Genomic DNA, 20,474 nt, shown 5'->3' on the forward strand with positions numbered 1-20,474 from the left:
TTTTTTTTTTTGTAACCTATCCAAGTTGGAGAGACTAGTGGTAGATGCACCAGCCCAGATGTGGCAACAATACTCCATGCATGAGCGAAGGGTGGCTTTGTAGAGGTACGGGATACCCTCAGGTCTTTTAGCTCGATAGAGGGAACCCACCATCTTTGCAGCAGTTGTTGCAATGTCCTCTATGTATTTGTTCCAGTTCATATTGCCCACAAAGTAAAATATGGTAAAATAGTTCCAAATTAGGAGTTTAAAGGTAGAATTCTCAGGTTTTCATTGATATAAGCGGTTTCAGAGGTGTCTTGTAATTGTTAAAGGAGAGCAGCTTAGTTTTCCTAGCATTAAATATTACCATCTATTTGCGTCCCCATTCACCTATGGTCTGGAGGTCATTTTCTAATGATTTTTCCATTTTCTTAGATTTATTTACATCTTTTCTTCCCTAATACATGTTATAGAGCATTGTATCATCAGCAAATATACCCATCTCGGACACAATATTATCAGGGAGGTCGTTTTTGAACATCAGGAATAATAATGGTCCAAGGATCGACCCCTGAGACACTCCCGCATTAATGTTATGCTGCTTGGATGTATGTCCATCAATGACAACCTGTGTGCTTTTATTATCTAAGATGGATCTAATTATATTTAGTATACGTCCAGTTATAATGTACGATTTAATTTTCATTAGCAGCCCTTTGTGCCAGACTTTGTTAAAGGACTTGGATGTATCATGTATCACAGACATGAGAAGGGGTGATTTTTACATCATCTAATGCGGCTTTAGTCCTCGTAGGGAAATTTGGGAAGGAGTTGTTTGTTGGCTCTAAGATGGAGTTAGAGGCAATCACCAGGACAGCAGTTCCACCTTTTCCGTTACCGTGCATGGAACCTTCTGGTTGTTGCTCAGTGGAGGAATTACTGATTGTTCTTTATTCACTACACTAGTATAGATTTTTCCAAAATGACGAGTCTCTATCTTTGGTGATTTTATGTGTTCCCAGATTATTTCAGCATGATTTCTTTTGACTGTCACTATTTCACTCTTACAATGATTTCTAGCATCTACAAATTTTTGCCTATTTGTATTTGACTTATGACGTACAAACTGGCGAAATGCATGCTGTCTTTGTGCCATAGCAGCTGCACAATCAGTAGTGAACCATGGGGGTGCGTGGGGCTTGCTATAATACTTCCGTGTGGGAACGTGCTTCAATTCCCGCTTTGCACCATTCAGTTGTCTCATTGGCACTCTGTTCAGCAGGAACAGAGAAGATATCGGTCCATGGGGCATCTCGGATGTGTTCTCTAATGGTTTCTCAGTATGCCCTGTTGTAGTACCTTTTTGCTTTGAGCAATGATTCCTCACCTTGAGGTTGGGATTTAAATGTGATGTCAACTGATACCACGAGGTGGTCTGCGTTTCCAAGTGGACTGTGAGCATTAGTCACACAATCCTCAGGTACTGTGGTGAGGAATAGGTCTAGAAGTGAAACCTGCACAATCTGGTAGGCCAGTTGGAAACATTACTGTCTATGTGAGGGAATGGGCTATAGATATTAGTGGAGCGTCCAGCTGCATCTGAGTAACCTGAGAAACCAAATAAATTATCGTGGACATTAAAGTCACCAAACGCATGTATTTGGGCGTTAATATCCAAGGAGAGTGCTGCATCTATACTATCAAAGACATGATCGATTAGGGTACAATCCTGACTTGATGACAAAACAACAGAGAAAATATAAGTAACTAACACAGTGATGAAATGCTAGTCGAAAGCACATAAAGCCTGGTCATCAGATTCAAGATTTTTCTCTCTAGTTTAAGGGAGGGTGCTATGAATATAGACTCTAAGTGCGTGCATGCATCTATCCGAGTGCTTACGGTAAAGAGGGAGGTATCCTGTAATGTTAAAGTAGTTGGAGGGAATTGAAGAGTGTAAGTTTATTTCACTTAATGCTAAAATATCCTGTTAGTTTACTAAAAGGTAAGACTCTACGTCATCTATATTACCTCTAAGCCCACAGATATTTGTGAAAGCGAACCTCAAAAGCGGAGTCAAATAGGTTTTCTTTTTTTTTCTTTTTTGTTTTTTCTTTTACATGGCCTGGAAGCTACTCGGGGATAAGGGTTATTGCATGTACAATAATCGATGGGATAGTAGCGTAGTAATCGTTAGTATTTGAGATTTGATAAGATGTCTTACTTAAGGGGGCGGTTCATCATGAATTTGTTTATGTTGGACTTGAAGACATCCAAGTTGTAGTCAGGTGGGAAACAGGCAAGCGGCAGAGAGTTCCACAAACATGCACTTCTAAGAAAGAAGCTTTGTTCATGGAATCTACATTTTGATTTAGGCACAGAAAAAGAGTGGGGAAAATTATTGACAGCGGTTTCAGCTAGACGGGTGTTTATCGTGAAAGATTGGTGAGGGGGGACCAGATGAGCACTTGCCATGCAAGTAACGATAAAAGAAAGACATGCTCGCAACGTCTCTTCTGTGGGAGAGAGATTGCAGGGAAGAGAAAAGGGCATCCTCACTAGGCCACAAAGTCTATTTTGTACACTGTCAAAGCAGGATAGGCTGTTTTTAGCAGCTCCTGCCCAGATGTGGCAGCAGTACTCCATCCTTGGATGTACTTGGCTTTTATCAGACTTGATGTGCGTGTTTCATTTCAGATCAGGAGTAAAGGTCAAACCCAGAAGCTTATCAAAACATAGAGCTTCCCAAAGACGAGAGCCATCCATTTCAATTGATGCCAGATGGGGATCAGAGCGTTGATGATGTAAAGATAAGGGCTTGGTTTTAGATGCATTAAAAGTAACCAGTCACCTCTTCCTCCTACTGTACCACATGCTCAAGATCAGAGGAGAGAGAATCAAAGAGAACTTTGTCATTTATGGCCTTTGATGTGTTGCCATAGATGGTTGTGTCATCAGCATAGATGTCAACGAATGATTTAAGTATGTGTTTTGGGAGATCATTGATGTAGATCAGGAAGAGAGTTGGACCAGGATGGACCCCTGAGGGACACCAGCATTAATACTATGGGCCTCTGATTTATGTCCATTAACCACTACTCTTATGAGCCTATCAGAGAGAAATGATTTAATAATTGAGAAAACATTTCCAGTTATACTGTAGCTGGAAATCTTGTGAAGTAAGCCTTTATGCCATACCTTATCGAAGGCCGTTGATATGTTAAGAGCAATTGCCCTAGAAAAGAAGCCTTTGTCAAGAAATTCACCAATCCTATGAGATATAACCGTTAACACATCTGCTGTAGATCTAGCAGAACGGAAACCATATTGCATGTCACTAAGAAGGTTATTTTTGCTGAAGTGGTTGACTACTTCTCTATTTAATATGGATCCCAGCAGTTTACTCATGACACACAAGAGACTTATTAGTCTATACCGAGAGGGAGATGACTTATCACCTGAATTCTAAAATACAAGACATACTGATGAGGTTTTCCAGAGTTTTGGGAAGCACTTCTCCTTAAGGCAACGCTTAAACAGTTTTGTAAGTATGGGGGCAATTCTGGTTGAAGCTTTTTCAACTATAATTGCAATGCCGTCAGGGCCAGTTGCTTTACTGGAATCAAGGTTCTTGATTAGCTTGGTGACATCATACACAGATATTTGTATGTTGCATAGCGTGTTGTCCGTTGTAGGAGGAAATACGGGGAGTTGATGGCCTTCGTCGCATAGGGTAGAATTAATGGCAAAGTTCTTGGCAAATGTTTTGACCTTGTCTGATGCTGACGAGATGATCTCAGGTCCATTGATGATGGTTAGGATAGAACGTACGCTTCTGTTCAGGATCCTGTTTCTTATTTGCCAAAACTGGTGGGGACCAAGCCACTGCTCAGCTACTTTGGATTAAATGGATTGAGCATATAGCTCTCTGGCATTTTTATCACTCTTTTAGAGTGGTTGCTGGCAGTCCTGAAAGCAGCTTTAGTCTCAGTACATCTATTATGTTGGTAGCTATGGAAAAAGTGATTTCTGTGTGCGATGGCAGCAGCACATTCTGGGGAGAACCATGGCTGGCTGTTAGGTTTTTGTTGGAATTGTTTGGATGGTATGAATCGGTCTATGCCTACAATTAACCATTCGGTCAGGTCTGATACTATAGAGGATACATCTTTTTAAACATGGAATGCAGAGGTAGATCAGATATAAATATATGGAAGCTATCCCAGTCAGCCATAGAGTATCGATATACAGTACGGTAGAGAGGTACGTCTGAAGACTTATTACATTTCATTTTTATCTTAACTGATACAACTGAGTGGTCAGAGGATCCCAGAGGAGATAGAATGGGACATGAACATAGCTCAGGGGAAGTTATGAGAAAAAGGTCTAGAAGGCTTGCATACTGACCGGTAGTATCGGGCACATAAATGGGTTCGTGAACAGGCAATGGCAAAATCAAAATATAACCTCCCCTCATCATCTGTCTTATTCGAGTGGGTCAGCCATTCCACATTATAGACACTGAAGTCACCGCAAATGTGAATGTTAGCTGAATGATGAGCAGACAGGATGTGGTCAATTTTCTCAGATATACTCTTAAAGATAGTAACTCCGCTGTTGTGGGGGCAATAGAGGGCAAATATAAATGCAGTGATGTAAGCAAGTTCAACCCAGAAGCACATATGAGGTAAATTAGGGTCTTCTCTGGAGATATCCCTACCACAATGCTCTGATCTCCTATCTGGCATCAATTGAAATGAATGGCTCTCGTCTTGGGGAGGCTCCATGTTTTGACAAGCTTCTGGGCTGGATAAATGGTGGGATCCTTCTAGAGCTCTAGTAGATATCTCACTGCTGATGCAATTCTCTACCTGAGTAAGAGTCAGGTACATCCAGAGATGGAGTACTGTTGTCACATCTGGGCAGGAACTGCTGGAAACCTTTTATCATACTTCGACAAAGTTCAAAATAGACTTTGTAACCTGGTGGGGGTGCCATTTTCTCTTCTCTGCAACCTCTTCCCACAGAAGAGACATTATGAGCTCTATCACTATTTTCATGACAGGTGCCTGTCTGAGCTCCAATCTATGCCCCCCTCGCTAAACTTTCATGAAAAACACTCGTTTAGCTGAAACCACTATCAATAATTTCCCCCACTTTTTCTGTGCCTAATCCTAAATGTAGATTCCATTAAACAAAACAAAGCTGCTTTCTTAGAACTGCATGCCTGTGGAACTCTCTTCCATTTCCTTGCTTTCCAGCTGACTACAATTTGATAATATTCAAGTCCAACATAAACAAATTCTTGATGAGCCACCCCCTTAAGTAATCCAATTTACCAAATTTCCACTACTAACGATTACTAGGATATTGTGTCATTGACTGGTGTACACTCATTAACCATTATCCTCGAGTGACCTTTAAGCCTTGATAAGTGGTGACTCCTTTGTAAACAAAAAAAAAGGAAGAAGCTATAAAGGGCTATAGTGCCATGTGTTGCTTCTTATTGATTTATGCCCGTTATTTTTTGGGGTGGGGGAGAGAAGATTGTAATTCCGGATTGATCCCGAACTAATTCAATTGCCAAATGGAATTTGACAATTCCACTGGATAATTTTCAGATTACAATCCGATTGTTATCCAATGTAATCTACAGTGATCCCACTCAAAGACAGAACTTTCATTGATCTTGTGTGACAGTGGAAACATTACAGTACAAAATATGATATATCTCCAAAAATAAAAGCAAAACCATACAAAAACTGCTAAATTGTGCAAACCACTTCTTAGGAAGCAATTAAGTTATCGCTTATTCACTAAACCTATTTTCCTGCTCTTATTTACTTATACTGCTTTGCTCTTTTTGGAAATCATAATTTCTCATTTTATGACTAAGTGTAATGTATATATATAAGGCCTAAACTGGCCACATGTATATTGTTACTGATATAGGTTACTAAAATAACTGGTACAAATGTTATTTCTAAATGTCTGCTTTAAAGGGATAATGTTTTGCCTCCAAGACGCCTTCCTGTCTGTTTTGCATGATAAACATTAAAAATACTTAAACTCTTAAATCCTCCCCAAATCCCTGTATGTCTATATTGTATATTAATGCTGTATTCTTGTAAGTATATCATCTCTCCTGTTTCAACTGGACAAAAAAACAATTGCTCTTCTCCCCAAGCTGATATAAAATCACATACTTTGCATGTACCTTGGAAGGAGGGTTTAGCTTCCAGTCCTAAACTTTAGTAGGCTGACCTTTTCAAAATCGATAAATACTAAACATCTATTGATTTCTATTGCTAAGGGATGCATTAGCTTAACCTATATTTATACTCCAAAGAATATCTATAAAATAGATAACTGATAGCCACAGTTTGTGCCCAGATTATAAGTGATCTGTATTAATTAGCAACTATATATTTCTTTCATTAGATGGGATAAAGTACTGATGATTATCTTTACTTGAAAACTAACACCTAAAGCACATTTCGAAATGCACCCTAACCCTTATACTATAATTTTCTAATTAGTCACTAATCCACAAACCACATTTGATCTTTTCTTAACCCTAATAGATATTCACCTTTAATCTACACCCCACACTCATGCATACCTCCTTTAAAAACGTAACCAATCTTAATCCTATTCTGAGGAGTATAACTTCAAAGCAGATACTAATTCTTTGATACTAACTCTATCAATCCTCACTATCCATGCAACCAGGTGCAGGAAAACCCCTCTCAGTGCTGATGGACCAGTAGATCTGGTTAGGTCATCCATCTAGAATAAGGAAAACTCTACTTTGTAAACATGTGCCACTGACGTCTTGGCACCAAACAGGAGAGGGAGGCCTCCTCATTCCTGGACAACCTCCCTAGAGCTGGTGACTTGATCAAATCACCGGTTTGCAAACCTAAACTGCTTAAGGAGTAGATAGGCTCTGCCTATCTATACTCCATATTCCTTCTTTGCTGATTAGCCAGGAGCAGAGGTGCGGCCACAAGGACTCATTAGAGATGCCCAGTGTTTAGCCTTGTTTCCTGACTAGGGCAATTAATGCCGTCCCCTACATTTGCCTTATTACCTTCACCTATAACTAGGCATCTTGGGGGTGCTTATTTACCATATATGCTAACATGATTAGACTGGGCCACTCCTGTCAGACAAGTTTGAGGGTACTGGTTTGACAGTTGCTGGTTGCTGTTTCTAACTGACAATACAGAAGCCCTTTGATAGCGCTTAGAGCAGCTGTTCTATCATCAGTTGTGTAATATCGGGATATTTGTAGTGCCATGTCATGCATGGAAAGGCACCCTGCACTCATCTCTGGTGGGCGTTCCCGAGACCACATTCTTGTGGATGAGGAGCAGGCTGATGGTCTATTCGTGTTGCATGATGGTGCCTATGCACATGCGTTTTGCCTAGCACTTCAATCTAGACCTGAAACTACTAAATAGAATGAAATGATAGCTCAATTCAAAAAGATGTTCAAACCAGACACACACTTACGCCTCCTCCTTGAGGCTTGCATTTACACATATCCGAGGACTTAGAACTATCTTGGAGGATGTAGAATAATTTCTCCTAGCAAACTCCCCAGATATCTTAGCACTAACTAAACTAACTTGCACTTTTCCATCCTCTCTAACATCTTTAACCTTTAACATGTCTGGTTACCTTACACTTTGTCATAAGGACTTTAACAGGAACAGACTTAGAGTCTATATTTGTAACACCCTCCCCATGTCTAGGGAGTTTACAACATAACGTTAGCTACCTGTATTTTCTTTATCACTCTCCATCAACCCCAGACTGTACTATAATCAATCATGTCTCTTACAGCATAGATGTAGCACTCTCCCTTGACACTAGCGCCAAAATACATGTATTTAGTGACTCTAACGCCCGCCACAGAAATTTGCTTGGCTTCACTGACACAGCTAGTATCATCATTCATAACTTTGCTATATCCCATTCCTTGACACAGACAGTAACATTCCCGATCCGTCTCCCAGATCGCCAGGACCAGCAAGCCTTACTTGTGGATCTATTTCTGACAAGAGATCCTGAGGATTGTGTAACAAATGCTGATTGTCCACTTAGGAATGCTGATCATGCTGTGATAATGATAGAATCACTCTAAACTCTCAACCCCCAAGTTGAAGAGCCATTGCTCAAAACGACAACATACTAAAATAAGGCTGACTGGGATGCCATTAGCAATTGCATGGAGAAATATCTTTTCTCTTCCTGCAGAATAGTGTGCAAATGAGACTACTGAATGGTCCAAAGCAGCAATTGAAGCATATGTTCCTGCACGGAAGTTCTATAGCAAACCCCACTCTCCTCAATGGTTTGCTTCTACTTGCGCAGCTGCTATTGCTCAGAGGCAACATGCATACCATAGATTTATCCAGCATAAGTCCTGTACAAACAAACAAAGTATATAGAAGCTAGAAGTAATTGTAAGAAAGAAGTAGCAACAGCTAAGAGTGAATATACTGAAACCACCAGGAAATGCATTGAAGCACAGAAATTAGGAACTCATGATTTCTGGAAAATCTACAATAGTGTAGTAAATAATGGGCAATCAATAATTCTCCCACTATCCAACAATCATGAGGTTGTTTGTACAGAAACTGAGAAAGCTAACATGTTTGTCTGTTATTTTCCCTCAAACTTTACCTTGGACCCAGCAAACCATTCCCTCCCTGATTTTCCTCTGTGGACAGAAACCACAGCAGATGATCTAAAAATCACCCCTTCTCAAGTACATGATATCATAAAAAACATAGACACCTCAAAAGCATGTGAACCTGATCTCATGCCGGCTGTGCTATTAAAACAAATGTTCCGCTGAGGTTGCTCCAGTTCTCTCTAAACTCTTTAACAAATGTCTTAATGAATCTTGCTTTCCTGACAGCTGGAATATTGCTTCTGTGGTACCAGTTTACAAAATCTCTGGCAAACGAACTGACCCATTAAATTATTGCCCAATTAATCTCCTCCCGCTTTTCAACAAAATATTTGAGTCTTTAATTAATCAAGCTCTAGTCAACTACCTTACACCTGCTAAACTTCTGTTTGACCATCAATATGGATTTAGGCAAGCCCGTTCTATTGCAGATATTCTAACTGTAATCTCTGAACATATATACCAAGCACTGAATAAGGCAGGGGAAGGGAGGGCAGTAACCCTATATATACCTAAGGCTTTTGACAGGGTATGACACGATGGTCTTCTCATGAAAATAAAATTTATGGTATTACTGGACGAATACTTAACATAATTAGATTTTTCTTAAATGAGAGAAGAATTCAGGTTGTCCTCGATGGGCGTACGTCCAAACAATATAATATAAATGCAGGTGTATCTCAGGGATTGATCCTTACCAGATAAAATTGTCTCTGACATAGGTATATTTGCTGATGACATCACGCTCTATAGCAAGCACGTGGGGAAAACTAATGAGCACACATCTAAGGCAATGGCAGAAACCCTAGAGGAAGACCTTCACTCTGTAGTGGAATGGGGTCAGAAATGGATGGTAACGTTCAAAGCTGCCAAGACAAAACTCGTTTCCTTTAATAATTACATGAAACCTTACCAACCACCAATAGTTATGGCTAAAGATACATTACCTGAAAGTACTTCGTTCAAACTCCTTGGCTTAACGTTCACAGGGAACATGAGTTGGAATAAATACATTGAGATCATTGCCAGGGCTGCTGCAAAGAAAATGGGCTCTATCGTGCTTGAAAGTTACTTACGCCTGAAAGTATCCTGTACTTCTACAAAGCCACCATTCGCCCATGTATCGAGTACTGCTGCACATTTCGGCTGGTGCATCTGCTACTAGTCTCTCGCTCCTGGATAGTGTTCTAAAGAGAGTTGCCAACCTGATAGGTCCTGAACTGTTATCTAAACTTCAGCCCTGTCCTATCGACGAAATGTTGCATCCCTCTGCTTGTTTTACAAGTATTTTAATGGTGGATGCTCTGACGAACTACAAGCTCTTGTACCTCCTCGATGAAAATACCCCTGACAAACCAGACAAGCAGCAAAGTATCACTCCTACACAGTAGAGATCCCCAGATGTAAGAAAACCTTCTACTCTAATAGCTTCTTCCCCAGAACTGCTACACTTTGGAATTCTCTTCCGGTTTCCTGCTTCCCCAACTGTACTGACATGCAGAAGTTCAAGTGTAATGTAAACAGACATCTTGCTGCTAAACTCCCTACATAGTAGCCCTGAAACTTAGATCCCTGATAGCAGCCCCCTACATCAAAGTTGCAATGTGCCTTGTTTGGTTAGAAAATGTAATTTTAAAAAAATGGTAAAACCAAACAGGAAAACCATGTAAAAAAATAAATTCATTGGACTTAAGGATAAAAATTCTGACTCCGACTCCTTGTACTTTTAGAAATCCGACTCCAACTCCAACTCCAGTTAAAACCTCCGACTCCTTCCGACTCTGACTCCGCAACCCTGTATTTTCCGCACATTAATTTCTTTCTTATTTATCAAAAATGTCCCATTCTTTTTGCATTGTTTTAATTAACAAAAAAACTCTCTTTTTTAATTGCATGTATATTTATTTATATGTGTATATGTATGCGTTTTCTGAACGAGACTGCATAATCAAACTTAAGAAATGGCTTCCTTGTTCACGTGTCCAGCCTTTTTAAGGTAAAAATAAAAATCCATTTTTTTTATTTCTCTTTTCTATACACGTTTTTTTTTTGACATTTGAATAAAATTAAAAATGGCTTCTTTTTGCATGCTCAAATTTTAAGATCCAAATGACTTCTATTTTTATCATGTTTGGTGCCCTGGCGTTGCCCGGGTGTTTGGAGGTGTGTGTTGAGTAAAAAAAAAAAAAAAAATGTGGCAGGCTCAAACCCATACTGCGAAGGAGGAAAAGACCATGAAAAAAAAATATGACGTCTTTGCTGTTGCACCCATCACCAAACCAGAAGTGATGAATGTTTAAATTAAGCCTACTCAATCGAAAAGAGGGAATGACTTTCGAAAATATTGGTGAAAAATGCGACACCACCCCGTAGAAAAGTGCTCAGTTGAGGGTGAAGGAATTAATATTTTTAGTCAATTTTTCGATATTTGTCATCCGAATTGTCGAGCTTCAAAACGATACCAATCTTATGAAAATCTGTTGTCTCTGTTGAAAGTTTTAGGCAAACATACATACCTACATACATACATTTAAACAGACAGGTGAGATTTATATTATAGACTAGCGGGGGTATTCGGCATTGCCTGGGTGTTTGAAGGGGTAAAAGAAAAAAGTGTTAGTAGGAAGGGAGGCTCAAACCCTTGATGAACCCGAAGGCGGAAAAAGTGAAAGAAAACGTGACACTGTTACGCTATGAGGCCATAGGTATTGACAACCATTCAAATTTAGCGATGTCAATCAAAAAGTTGACTTGCTAAGTGAATACACAGGTGGAGAAATGAAGGTTGGTTGAAGGTCACTTCAGCTTTCTGCCATTTCATTTATTTGTTTCACCACGATGTTGGGAAAAACCAGCTCCCCACAAATAGGGAGTATCCAAATGATTAGCAATTGCTTGATATGAGGGGTTTCTCCCACATTCATCAAAGCTAATTGCTTTCTAGACATCCTGCCACGAACGGCCTGAAAGCTGCCTTTGCTTTCGATTAGTTTCGCTTTTATACAAAAAACATGGACAAATATGCGAGAGGATGGAATAGCGTAAATTTTATAAACGTCGATCAAAATAAATCTAGAGACAACGTCCCATTGCAATATTATAATCTAGGGAGTATATAAAAAGTTCTAGAATATAGTGACCCCCCCCCCAAAAAAAAGTCTTTCTTTGACATACAAAAACAGAATTGTTCCATAAAAATTAAACCTTTATTTAGCAACTTTGCATATGCTTTCTCCGTGTCAACACGGAAGAATCTTTTGCTCTTTGGCTACAAAATTATAAAGTTCAGAACCTGTACAGAATAGTTGTCTACTGAGAACTCGTCATCTCCAGAACGTGTATAGAATAACTAACCATCGGAAACTCTTCTGAAACTAAACATGGCTTAGAACTCAAGACTATCTTTACATGGTTTTATTCTGAATAATGAGTTTTTAAACAGATTCAAGAACTTCCGACATCAATAAGGACAGATCAGAATGCAGATGTTGATTGCAAATTTGCAGTTTGTCTCCTTAGATCAACTGTTTAATTGGGATGTTGTGACACAAATGCACACAACTTGGCTTTATATTATCTATATATTATATTTCTCTTAGTCTGTCTGTCTCTTCCACTTTTACTCAGAAACTCGATCTAGCTAAAATTTTGTATGGACTTTTGTTATAAAGGTGCAGCCAACTAAGTATTATGGTATCCATTTGTTGCACAGTTAGGGATTAATAGGGGTTAGTATTTAATGCAAAAATGAGGACAAATTTTATCATATCCAACTATCAATTTGGTATAAAGCACTCATTTTAAATCAACGAGCTATAACTTTTGCTCTTTTTTTAATGGGCTCAAATGTTTAATATATATATATATATATATATATACACACACACACACACATATAAGCTAAACATAATAAACATTGAAAAAAAAAAGGCAAAACTTTCCAAAATGGCAATTCATGTTTCAACTTGCTTTGACTCTGCCAATGCAGACCAGAAAAAGTAATAGAAAAACCAAAACAAAAAAGAACAAAGCTAAAACATCTGAACATTCTTTAAAATTGCACTAAAATAACTTGAGAATAATTACCTTTCTTTTCTATCTTCAAATGAAAATGTAATTAAAAATATGAATCCCACAGCAATTTGACAATTCAGATACCTGACTCTTCATATTACTTACTCAAATTACATAAAAGGTTGATAAAATTTTACACTTCATATTTCCACATTCCAATCAATCATCAGTAAAAGATTACATACTAAATTCTAACTTTTTTGTCCATATGAAGAAATTATAAATTCGCTTAAACAAATGTTTGATCATTCTTGATTAAAAATTATTATTGCAATTATGCAGATTTAAAAAAAAAATCAATCTGACAATGGCCTTTCTTCTGTCGATGGTTCTATGAGATCCACCCTTTCAGGGATACCTTTTCCCTACATATGCCCTTATCAAGGAATGCCAACAGGACTACTTGGGTACATTGAATAAGCAGGAGGGCACTTTTCCCAGTGTGCTGGCTTTTATATATATATATATATATATATATATATATATATATATATATAAAACAAATATAGGATAAAAGTCTATATTCCAAATTTCAAGATATTGACTATCTTACCGTTTATTCCTTTAAGTAAGTTGCACAATTCTTGACAGCACCTGTTTTGTAGCGCAAAATCACATTTAATTATTATATCAATCAATCAATTTATTCCATCATTAACTCCTCAGAAGAAAAAGCACTTATCAATTAAAAAAATCAAATAAAAATAAGGCATACGGGCATGATTACAAATCATACCCGTATGCCTTATTTTTAAAATTGATTATTTAAAATTTAAACTGATGAAGGTTATTTTAATAATTATTAAAAAAATATATTTGTGGACCTTAATTTTTATATTTCACTGGTTTAATTAAGAAAATGGATTTTTCAACACTAGTTTTTTAGTTTGTTCGAAAAATCCACGTTTTTAAAAAACTATTATATATTTATTTATATTTTGGAACGGTATTTGCTGCTTCTACTGTTCATTTTACCTTAAAAATCATTATTTATTGAGATTTATAGAGAAAATTTATTGAACTTCATAGAAAACATAAAATTTACTGCTTTTAATACTTAACAATAAATATTTGAAAAAATATATTCTCTCATAATATTTAAAAAAAAAATTCTTTCATAAAAATAATTCAGTATTCATTATGCCTACCAATCAAATGAATAAAAAAGATGATATTGAACACTAAAAAGAAAATCTTATTACAAAGCAAAGCCTGGAAAAATCATGGATTACATAGAAAAATGCGAGCATAAAATGTAATATGGTTAACATTAAACTTAAAGAAGTAAAGGACTAGTTCTTAGAACTGGAAACGAAAAAGACAAGATATTCTAGTAAAAAATATAATAGATTTATAACTTAAAATATTGCAGCAATAAGATTTTTTTTTTTTTAATTCAATTTAACATTATATAATCAATTCTTAAGGCTGAAATATTTTAAGTTATAAATTTATTATATTTTTTACTAGATTATTTTTTATTTTTATTTTTCAGTTTTAACAACTAGTCCTTTTACTTTTCTAAGTTTAATCTTATCCATATCACTTTTCGTTCTCACATTTTTCTATGTAATATATATGGATATATCTATACTGGTAGCCAAATTGAATATTGAAATGCTCATATCTTTGATTTTATGGGACCAAACAATATGAAAATTTGCAGGGTTTTTGAAGATAATAATGCTATTCTATAGTTAAAATTTTAGTTTTGCTGCTTTAGGATGAATTTTGCTTATAATGTTTTTGGCTTGGTAGTCTCCTCTATGGCCTTGCCAGTCCACTAATATATATAAATATATATATAAAGCTGTTAACAAGTTACATATATTAAAAACATTTTTTGATTATAATTCATTTAAATGAAAATACATATTTTCAAACAAAAATGTTAATTATGAATCCATAACTTTTCCAGATTAGTAAATGTTTTTATAAAATGTTCATAAAATTGTACATTATACAAGCTAATTGGAAAATAACTCCCTATTATTAAGTGCTTGTAAATTATTAATGATATAATCCTTGCACTAAATGGATAGGAGACATAAATAGAATAGAGTCTTATTTAGAATTACACATGGGAGCTAGCATTTGCTATCAGCTTCTCAAACTGTCTTGTAACTACATCAAGTGATTCTACAAGAACCTTCTGCTTTTATAAATACGTTAACAACATATGAAGGCTAAAAAAACACTTAACTTTAAGGGTTCATGAGATGCATAAATTGGCAGTTGAATGATAATTAGTACTATAAGTAGATTGAAAATTTCTGCGTACCACTCACTCAAAATAAGAGCCAACCCAGAAAACAGGAATTATTTCTCCTTCGTTGGAAACATCATTCATGTAAGGAACAAACTAAGGAACAAAATGGAAGGAAGCAAGAGTTACAAGGCTGGCCTCATTGATCTCCATATTCTATCATTTACTCATTTTTCATAGAATAAAAGGTAGAATAAAATACAGTTTTTTGTTTACATTAAAGTGTTGTAATCTAACTCTTTATAAATGTGAAAATCTTTTTCAATTCTAAAAATAAATTTTATATGATATAAATTTAAAATTTTTAGCTTATAATAAATATAATTATTATTAGATTTTTATGTAAAAAATTAATATTGGATAAATTATTTTAAAAAAATACTTTCAAGTTTGCCAGTAAAATAAAAATCGAAATTGAACAAGTGTATAAAAACAAAATATATTATGACCTACCTTTTTTCTATAGTCAGTGAAAGAAAGCTAGAGAATACTGGACAATCCTAAGGCTAGTTGTTAAGTTAGAACTACTAATATACCTTAGTCTATGTACACATGCAGTTTTGTTTATATATATATATATATATATATATATATATATATATATATATATATATATATATATATATATATATATATATATTATATATACACACACACACACATATATATATATATTGTTGATAGGTAGATTTCACAAACACACAAAGTATGTTTGGTTCTCCACGTGTTTGAACAAGTCCATTCTCCATGGTAATAGAAATCAATACATTAAAGCAATCAATCTGTGAAATAAGTAAGAATTAACGGATCTTCTAACACAAAGTAATTTTAATTTATTTATCAAGACAAAAACAAAAACTTTTGATTTATTTATTGTTTGTAATTTTTCAACTTTCCTCTATTAAACTGAATTGTCAACTCTGAATTATACAATAGATTAAGGGTTTTTTTAAACATAATGGCTAATTTAGGATGTACCACAATATAAATTGGAATTGGTTACAATAGAAAAATCGAAATTGTATCTTTTATAAACTAATTGATTAATGATACTAGCAGAACATGTATCCTTACCATTGCCCAGGACAGTTGAGGAAACAAGAGTTGCAACCTCCAGAGCCAAATTGATATGAAAGGGTTAGAAAAAAAAACTTTTTAGACAAAAGTTTAAGGGGTGTATGAATTGACTTGTTTGCTGGCCGTGGTGTGTTGTGTGTTGGAGGTAGTATGAAACTTTGTTTTTAATTCAAAATTTATTTTGCTTGTATGAGTGTTGGTAGGTAATGGAAATTTAGAAAATACAATTTAGAAATAGATCACAACTTGTTGATTAATATAGTCAGTCCAGCAGGAGTAAAGTTTGTGAAAAATAATTTTTTAGATGAAATTCTAAGTTTTTTTTGGAAGTGAGAAGGAGAGGGTAGCTTAAAAAATATTCTACTGAAAAGTTTGGAATGAAAGGTAATTGTTTAAGTTCAGAATTAAATTATTTTATTAAATAGTTTTTTTTTTTAAATTAATTGGTGGAAATGTGTATAAAAACAACTAATTGCTATCCAAGGTAGATAAATAAAAGTGTGCTAACTAGTTTCAACAATTGTCAATAATTTACTACATTTTCTTTCTTTTAATAAAAGGCATCTTAGATAACTTTCTAGTCGATAGTTTTATACTTCAAAATTACTTTTGAAATTTAAAACCAATAAGAATAGTTAATTAATGAAATGTCCTTTTTTAAATAAATATGCAAATTAGTTAACCTTACAATATCACATATGACCAAAGCAGTATATTAGATAGATGTTTATAGTTGTGAAAAGAGATTTTATCTCATTGAAAGTGCAAAAATATGTCATGTGTATATGTGTGTATAAATAATAAAAAATGCACTTGACTATAATTCAATGTGTTAGCTTTGATAGTGAGCAGAATGTCATTTTATTCCTTTGTTTTAAAATGGTAACGCATGGTAAGTAATCTCCCATTCCCAGGTTGAAATATGAAAAATATAAAACATTCACACGAACTTCATAATCAAAATAAATATATCCTTTTCATAATGCCCCATTCCAAATGGATTATCAGATATACAACCACAGTAGTGCCAAACTACTCTTTTAATTAACCTAAAAAAACTGTACATTTCCACACAAACAAAAATATATGTAAGTAATATTGTGATATAAGTTACTTTGATTAATCCTGCTTAGTATATACACCATCGCTTTCATTCTTCATAATATTACGCCTGAAAACATACACCATCTCTAAGTGCTGTTGTTGTTTCGGTTACCGCTGTCAATAAAAACCTTTAGCGTAAATCCCCTGCATAGACACTATACATCCGGATGAAATAGAACCACAACCCAACTACCCCTATACCTGCCCCTGAATCATTATTTCAAACTATGATAGAAACCCCATACTCCTTTTTACACTACACTTTATATAATACGCACCTCCTTTATCTTAGAATTCAATATAGTTTCCCCTAACAACATCGATAATTTTATTTATTTCGTTCCTGATGATTCCCTCAATAGACATCACATCCCCATTATGTTACCTAGCACCTTCTCTACTCTTCTGATAAGAAGCATTAGGCTTCGAAATACCTTGGTATAAACAGTCCCCTTTATCCCCCAAATAAATGTATGTATATCCTGATTAAATAAATGACTCATTCTATATTTTCCAATATATCGTGTTTGTGAATTAATTTTCCACTCCTATTGTATATATATATATTTGAAAATTATTTTAAAAAAACCCAGATAACAATGAAAAGTGATTTTTTTTAATGAATGAAAATATTTTTTTATAAATGCAAATATTTCGGCTTAACAATCAGCGGTATAGAGACAATTCTTTTCTCTTCATTGTTACTATCTAATGACTGCATTATCATCTGCCTCCTTAATAATTTTCATATTTTCACAAACTGATGATTCTCGAGTAATTATTACATTCATTATATAAATATATTTACCAAAGACAAATACAAATAATAATATATCAAAATATATATATAAATATACAAATATGTTTGATAAACATATATAACAAAAAGATATATAAACAATAAATAAAAAATTATGAAAACAAAATTTAAATAATATACATGTATAAAATGATAAAATAAACACAAAATAACTTTGCATGATTAAATAAGAAAACCTTATATAGAAACTAAGATAAAACTTAAAGTATGAATTAAATTCAGCCCCAATGCAACCCCAAATTACACATTAAATTTTATAAATAAAGTAGAAAAATTCCTCAAAAATTATGACAAGGTATAAAAAAATAGCAAATCTATGAAGATCACTTAAGCAACAGTGAAATATGCTAAAACTAAAGAAGCAGGGAACAGATTAGACAATTCTGAAGAATACATGCTATATCTCTACTTATAAACAAAAGGCAATTTAACTGTGTGTGTATATATACGTATGAGTTCATTCCCTATGAACTCCAAAATGATTGGGTCGATTTTTTAAAAATTTAACACAAGTGTACTGTATGTGTCCTTAAATGTGTCAAAATGCCTGATAAATATTGAAAATCGAAAAGAAAAAATTAAAGAAGGAACAGTCTGATTTTAAACAAAGTTAACACCTTATCAAGCCTAACATCACGAGTGCATTTCAGAAGTGTTATCACTAAACAAGCAGAAAGGCCTAGTGTATAATATCAGTAGTATGTTCTTTGATGAGACACAGGCATGTTTTTGTTTAGAGCACAATTGAACCTATGATATTTGACTTTTGAATTTTAAACTTTAATATAAGCCATTTATGTAAAAAAAATTTATAAAATCAACAGTAGATTCTCTACAGTGCAATGTAAACTGTAATGTATTATGAACTAAGTAACTGTGGGAATACATGTGAAGCTTCCTCTCGGTACACTTCAGTGGGTCTCTAACTAAAGTAGACAATTGATCAATTTGATTGAAAAATAGGCAATTTCACCGATGTTGATGACAATAAAAATATGGTGTGCAACATTCGTTGATCCTCATTCAATCCCAGGGAACATCAGGCCTCCTTGCTAGTTATTTATAGAAAATGTGACATACAACATTACATGTGAGATAGAGAGAGAGGTGCACAACTTCACAACCCGACATGCAACAATCTTGAAATTAGCTGCTAGAGCATATTTTTACATCTCTTAATTGCATAAAATACCTAATTTCCGGATTAACCACCTAGATAAACAGAAAGATCATGATCCCCATATTTAGACTGGTATGATTTTTCAGAAGAGCCTTGTCATCAATGTACAACAATTATTGACAATGTGTGCCCAAGCTAATCCACAATGAGAGAAATAAATAATTATATGAAAGCCCCTCTTCTAAACATGCCTAAAACACACCATAGACACTAATATACACATCTTTTAAATTTAAATAAAATATAAAATACTTTTTAAAAATACTTCTTAAGTATTCAATACCAACTGATGCAGAATATCCAATATCATAAAAAATAGAAAAGCAGCACTTAAAACAAAAACCTTTAAACAAATATACCTAAAACAACTATATATAAAACGCCCATTATATAAAATAAAATTTATTCAAAAATAAACGATTAAGGCAGCATCTGTTCTAAACACTAATCATATTTTACAGAGGAACACAGAAAGCACCATTTTGCCTGATGAATTCGTTTTATTAAAATCCATTTAGACGATTGATGTAAGGAGCAAAAAAGAATGAAAGACAATTATCATAAATGCAAGAGATGCCTTGTTCATCCATCGGAATGACAAGGACCATCTAATCATCCTGGAGAGTGGAGTAAAGGAGATCGTCATTGGTGAGTGCGGAGATGGCTGCTAAGTCCAATCTGCGCTTGGAAAGTTCTGCTGCAGTGAGGACACAGAATGGTAGTAGATGCTGGAGGTTTTAAAGTATTGTTCTTCCAGTCCTGTCTGTGTTTCTCTGCAGTAATTTTCTTGTCACTTTCATATTGGTAGGCACTGTTTGCTTTCATTATGATGGATCAACATTGAAGACCTTAAAATTCTTTAAATCAGGTTCTCTGGTTGAAATGGGAGCACTTGCCATGTTGGAGCTCACCAAACAGAAGCTTTGTGTAGTCTAGCATGCAGTCTGCATGATTAGCCTAGAAAAACTGCTTTCATCAGGATAATAGAGATGCTTAGGAGCTCGGCATGAGTGAGGACTTCTGTGCCTGGTATCCTTTTCTGTCAGTTTATATCACGCAGTTTCTTCAGTCTAGTGGTGTCAAAATGATTTAGTTTTCTAGCATTGGTAGATGCTCCATAACTCACATCCATAGAATATTGGTAGTGACTATGTAGACCTTTCACCTTTGACAGATGAAGCTGTAATGCATTATTAATACTGTTGTATATAGTATCAACAACAGAGCAGTCATTGTCAAAAGGAGAACAGTACATAAAGAATAAATA

At 34.9% G+C, this 20,474-nt stretch overlaps 1 protein-coding gene and 1 long non-coding RNA gene across 7 annotated transcripts in view; one reads left to right on the forward strand and one right to left on the reverse strand.

Annotated features, from left to right (window-relative positions):
- Positions 1–20,474, reverse strand: part of LOC145259152 (centrosomal protein of 135 kDa-like) — a 493,729-nt gene that overhangs the window by 272,013 nt on the left and 201,242 nt on the right. The window contains exon 1 of one of the 6 annotated variants that reach the window (XM_080116867.1): positions 15,480–15,580. The exons of the other annotated variants lie outside the window; for them this stretch is intronic. The gene's annotated coding sequence lies outside the window, so the exon portion shown is untranslated. Of the gene's footprint in view, positions 1–15,479; positions 15,581–20,474 lie in introns of those variants that run through there. 6 annotated transcript variants of the gene reach the window in all.
- The window catches only part of LOC145259155 (uncharacterized), a 45,687-nt gene that overhangs the window by 16,663 nt on the left and 8,550 nt on the right, over positions 1–20,474 (forward strand). The window lies entirely within an intron of this gene.

Source organism: Euprymna scolopes, chromosome 34 (genome assembly GCF_053919585.1).
Source record: "Euprymna scolopes isolate OS-2025 chromosome 34, ASM5391958v1, whole genome shotgun sequence".
Classification (NCBI taxonomy): Eukaryota; Metazoa; Mollusca; class Cephalopoda; order Sepiida; family Sepiolidae; genus Euprymna; species Euprymna scolopes.